Here is a 5941-nt window from a genome sequence, read left to right on the forward strand (position 1 = left end):
ACCAGCTCACGGTAAACCGCTCAATGTTGAGCGGAAGAGTTTCACTGAGTGACGTTAGCGATTCCCTCTGATGTGCTTGTTCTATGTCGGGGAAAGGCAGATTTGAAATGTTTACAGGGAAATCGGTGCAGTCTTGATGGGCCACTGTGGGATTCAATTATTTTGTTTCATGAATCTATCCGAGATCCCATAGCATCTGGGGAGAGAGAAACGGTCGTTCCCGTGAAAGGTCTGCATCTGAAATGTGAACTACCTCTATTTTCTCAGATCTGGCAGTATCTCTTTTTTCACAAACACCACCAGATCTGGAGCGTTTTTCCAGCATTCTGCTGCACCAGGAGTAGCAGTACCAGGCTCTGCAGCTGAGTTGGTTAAAGCGCCTGTCTAGTAACAGGAAGATCCTGGTTTCACGGACACGAGCAGTGCCTTGATTACTTTCACGTGATCTTTCAAGTGTTCATTGCAATTGCTCAAGTTACAATGTCCCTTTCTTGCGAATCAATATTGTCTTTCCCTTTACAGTGGATGATCTACAAAGATGAAACAAACACAGATTTCGAGACTCACCACGAATATCTCGACTGTTTATTTTTACAATTCAGTTATTTTCATCATTTTGCAGTCAAAAAAAATATTCTGCAATAAAACCAATGCTGGAAATTCTACAAACACAGTTTTCCATTTTTTTTCCTCAGGGAATTTCTAACACAGTCAAATGGCCTTAGAATCACACAACCCCGACAGTGCTGAAGGAGACCATTCTGCCCATCGAGCCTGTCCCGACTCTCCGACAGAGAATCGCACACAGGACTTTTCCACCCCGCTAATCTACCGATACAAACACCTTGGGGACCGAAAGGCAACCTAGCATGGCGAATCCACCCAACCTGCTCGTCTTTGGACTGTGGGAGGAAACCGGAACACTCGGTTTCCTGGGATAACTTGCCTGGGTGAATGCAGCGTGAACAGCACTACAGTTTGGCACCATCCAGGACAAAGCATCCCACTTCATTCGCTTCCTATGTATAAAAATTCACTCCGTCCACTACCAACACACAACGGCAGCAGTGTGCACCATCTACAAGATGCACTGCAGCAACTCAGCAAGGCTTCTTTGCCAGCACCTTCCAAACCCACGACCACCACAGCCGAGAAGGACAAGCGCAGCAGATGCATCAGAATAATACCACCAGGTTGCAAGGCACTGATATTTAGTTATTGATTGTACTTATTTATAAGTTGTTGTTCCGTGTGTGTTCTTTAATCTTCTTTATCTTCCAAAGGAAGCGAAATATCTAATTGAAAAATTACTATTTCTAACCCAACCAGCAAATGTTGTGTCAATCTTGAAGAAAGCTGGGGTTTGCGATTTCTTCTCGAGTCAGTGGTTTCCCTGGGAGCCGAGTAAACAGGAACAGCATGGAGAGATGGCAGAGCAGGAAATGTCGGAGCAAAAGCGAAATCATATCAATGAAGGAGCAAGCCGTTTGTTACTCAACTGATCCAAAACCCGACTCTGATGGGATTCGAATCCACAAACTTTGAATAGCTAATATGCCATCATTTAGAAGTCCAACGCGCTATCCATTGCGCCACAGAGCCGCGTGCCTGAAGTTCACTTTACAGTTCTATACATAGATTCTTGACAACGTTGAAACGACTGGTAAGTTCAAAACTCTCGGAGTTAAAATGTCAAGAACTGTTCAGAGGAACTTTATTGATTGCAAGTCATCTTGGGGCATTTTATGTCTGTTAAAACGGCTGTGGAAATACAAACCTTTGTGTCCTTTATACAGGAAATCTGTCCATCACAGAATGATCCTCCCTCTCTCTCCTCCTCATTCTCCTGTACAGCTTGGAGACTAATCTCGCGGGTTTGATAGTCGGGAGACACATTCTACTCTATCTGTCACAGGACTGATCAGAACCTGTTCCCTGTTCCAGGGAAACAGCTGCGCAGAACACAATGCAAAGCTGGAAGCTGGAAATCTGAAACAAAAACAGAAAATGCTGGACATGCTCACCAGGTGAGGCAACATTTTTGATTAATGGAGATTTCCATAAAACCAGCTCCTGAAGCACAGCACAGCTGCACAGTTTAAAGTTTCCTTTCATCAACAATGGATGCTCCATTCTATGATTTTGAACAATTCAAATTGATAATCTGCATTGTTCTTCTAGTCGCCACAGCCTGAAAACCACTTCAGGCATTGATGTCACCCTTGGATTTTAAATTTGTAAATCCATTCTCTATCTTTTTAAAGCTACTATTGAAACTGTATCCATGATCCGCACAGTTTTTTGTGAATGAGAAGGAGAATTGAAGATATATTTGGATAACTTTCCTTTGACTAAATTTCAACAGAAGCATAAAGGCGGGAATCACACACAGCACTTCATGAAACTCACCAGCTAGACATTGAAAGGTGACAGTGTTTATTCAAGGGATGGTTCCATTTATTCATTCATTATTAATGGAGAAAAGAAAAGTTGGAACAGTTGCAATCTGGCTAATGTAACTGAGCAAGGTGAAACGCAATGGGGACTGGGCAGGATAAGCCTACCATGGGCAGTGCACAAAGTGAAGGTGCGACGTTGACTGAGTTGTCAGGCGGAGCAGGGAGTCGTTGCAGAGTGAAGGTACATAGGAAAGTGGGAGTGCTAAATGTTTAATGATCACTGTACAAGTAGACGGTGAAATGCAGACTTCAGACTGGATATTCAATGGTTCTGAGATGGGTGAATAGACTGCGGCATCTTGGCATGGTAAAGGTGCAATACGGATTAGGAATGCTAAATGATTTTATGTAAAATATAAATTGTTTTCTATCGCCTGTCCTTGATCTTCGGACCAAGATGTTTCACTTCACACTTCCTTACATTAATTAAGTTGCATATGTCACGTGTCTGCACCTTGCACCAGCCTGTCCACATCGTCTTGAAGATTATCAATATGCTTCTCACTAAAGTTCATAATATGTTCAAGTTTTGCACCACTGACAAATTTTGGGATTGAAACCTGGACACCCAGATATAGGTCATTAATATATATATCAAGAAAAGCAAATTTCTCTCTATATACTACCCCCAATCAGAAATAGGTAAAAGTTGGTGTAATATATGCTTTAATAGCTTTGTACTAATAATTAAATCTTGTATAATGAAATTCTAACCATTCTAAACAACAATGATTCAAAATACCACTTGGTTCAAAAGAAAATACCTATTGGTACGAATACTTTCACTTCAAAAGTACTTAAAAAGCATAGCATTGCTGATTTATCGGTATTTAATTGATGAATACAAAGGAAAGCAGTGGTTTCCCTTGGAGCCGAGTAGACAGAAACAGCATGGAGAGATGGCAGAGCAGGAAATGTCGGTGCCAAAGCTGAATCACATCAATGAAGTAGCAAACTGTTTGTTACTAATCTGATCCAAAATCCGACTCTGGTGGGCTCAAACCCACAAACTTTGAATGGCTAACGTGCCATCATTGAGAAGTCCAACTCGCTATCCATTGCGCCACTGGTAGATTCTAAATTGATACGGCCAACACATTTAGTATTTCGAAATTCCCCCGTCCCAGGTTCAGTGCAATGTGAACATTTCCTGTCTGTTGTATCCCTCTCTGATGTCTAAAGTTCAGTCTACCACAGTGTGCTGACATCTACTGGCCGCAACACAGAACTGCAGTAGAGGGAAATAAATCACATTAACTGTCGCTGTTGCAGAGACAGATCAAACAGGAATTAATGATTGAATGCAGCACTAAATCCCATGGAAAATTCAATATTAGTGTACTTGCCCATATAGTCAATATAACTTGGAATTTGCTATTATCTGGAGCAGTTGAGTCGACCAGCATCGATGTACTAAAGGGAAATCTAGCAAATGAGACGATGGAGAATGAATTTCAGAGATAAGCAGATGATGTTACATTGAAGATTTTGAGTAGAGGATCGTGTGGAATCATGTACTAATTAGAACAAAAGGCCCGGTTTCAATTAGGTATCTTCCGTGTAGAGTGTGTACAGATTTTCAAAGTCTCTCACATAGATTTATAATAAATATCACACACATTTGTCACACCAGAGACAGAGCGATACAAAATGAGTCCAACACTCATACATATAGAATCTTAGAGTGGATACAACAAAGAGAGGGAGAGCATTCGGCCCTTTGTAGGTATGCTGGTCTGTACAAGAACAACTCAGCTCATCCCTTTCCCAGTCCTTGTCTCATAACCATGGAAATCCTTTCACTTCAGGTGCTGATTCCATTCCCCTTTGACAACCCTGATTTGATGCTGCCTCTGCCACACTCTCAGGCAGTGCATTCCAGGTCCTAAATACTCTGCACATTAAAACCCATCCTTCTCTCCTCTGGCAATGGAAACAATATTTTTTCATCTACTCTTCCCAGACTGCACCCACAAATCCACCACCTCTACCATCTCGAAGGACAGCGGCAGCAGATACATGCGGGCACCAGCACTGCAATCTCCTCCGCCTCCCGCCCCCCCCCCTCCCCCCGCCCTCCCCCGCCCCCCTCCCCACCCCCCGCCCCCCCCTCCCCCCCCCCCGCCCCCCCTCCCCCGCCCCCCGCCCCCCCTCCCCCCCCCCGCCTGCCCGCCCGCCCCCAGTCCACTCACCGTCCTAACTTGGAAATACACCGCGGCTCCTTCACTGTCGCAGTGGCAAAATCCTGAAACACTGTTGGACTAACAGCACTGTGGCTGTACCGACACCTCAGGGACTCAGCAGTTCAAGAAACCAGCAAACCACCACCTTCGTAAGGTCAGTTAGAGATTGGCAATGAATGCTGGCCTCGTCAGTGATGCGCACCTCTCGAAATGAATAAATAAAAACTCGCAACTACAACCGGAGACGGACAGATACAGAACAAATCTCACTCACATGCATGTATTGGATACAATATGAATTCCCCAATCACATTCGCTAACAGAGGGTAAAAGACAGTCGAAATTGGGCGATCATTATCCAGTTGCAGTTTAACCAGAGTTTTATACAAGAACAGAGAAGATCTTAACACAACATGCAACATTTTAACCCAATATGGAACATCATGAGACCAGATAAGTAACTTTTGCTGAACAGAAAACATCTTCACGGAGAACATTTTGACACAACAGGGAACACGTTTACAGGGCATATATTAACAGAATATTAAAGAAATATTGACACCAGATGGATCAAATTGACACAGCCGGAAACACGTTTATAGCATCAGGGAGACATTTTACACAGCAGCAGAAAACACCTCTCAACAACATAGAGCACAGTTGCACAGCAGGAAATATTTTTACAAACATGTATTTGCAACAGAAAATTCCTTTAAAAATCAATGATCGATTCTGCAATTCCTTGTCTTGCCGTTTTCCCAGCACCTTTGTCTGTCGTTACATGTGTCCGAGCAGTCTCTTGCTGCTATTGCGTGTTTTTCTCTGTCTATTGTATTCTCGGTGTGATGCAGTGATGCCTCCTCACACTGGTGTTCCTGTTAAACGATGTAGGAGTGAAAGTCTGTCTTGTTACAGAGACAACTTTTGCCGGAGCAGAGTGGCGCAGCGGAAGCGTGCTGGGCCCATAACCCAGAGGTCGATGGATCGAAACCATCCTCTGCTATTCATGTTCATAGTGATGGTGCGCCAACTGCATAGCACTTGTGACTTTCACGTGGAGAAAACAGGTATTCAGCTTCTCTTTCCCGCAAAAAAACCTCGATCTGTCGTTAGTCACTTTTATATGCAATCAGAGTTTTACACAAGAAGAGGGAACATCTTAACACAACACGCAACGATTTACTAACAAAAACACCTTCACGGAGAATCTTCTCACACAACAGGGAGAACGTTTACAAGAGAAGGGGACATACTAACAGAACAGAAGAAACAAATATTTACAGAGCCGGAAACACAACA

At 43.4% G+C, this 5941-nt stretch overlaps 1 non-coding gene across 1 annotated transcript; it reads left to right on the plus strand.

Annotated features, from left to right (window-relative positions):
* Positions 1-5573: 5573 nt before the first annotated feature.
* Positions 5574-5645, plus strand: trnam-cau (transfer RNA methionine (anticodon CAU)). Its single transcript has one exon. It is a non-coding gene; the product is annotated as a tRNA-Met (tRNA).
* The last annotated feature ends 296 nt before the right edge of the window (positions 5646-5941 follow it).

The sequence above is a fragment of the Mustelus asterias genome, unplaced genomic scaffold, assembly GCF_964213995.1.
Source record: "Mustelus asterias unplaced genomic scaffold, sMusAst1.hap1.1 HAP1_SCAFFOLD_35, whole genome shotgun sequence".
Classification (NCBI taxonomy): domain Eukaryota; kingdom Metazoa; phylum Chordata; class Chondrichthyes; order Carcharhiniformes; family Triakidae; genus Mustelus; species Mustelus asterias.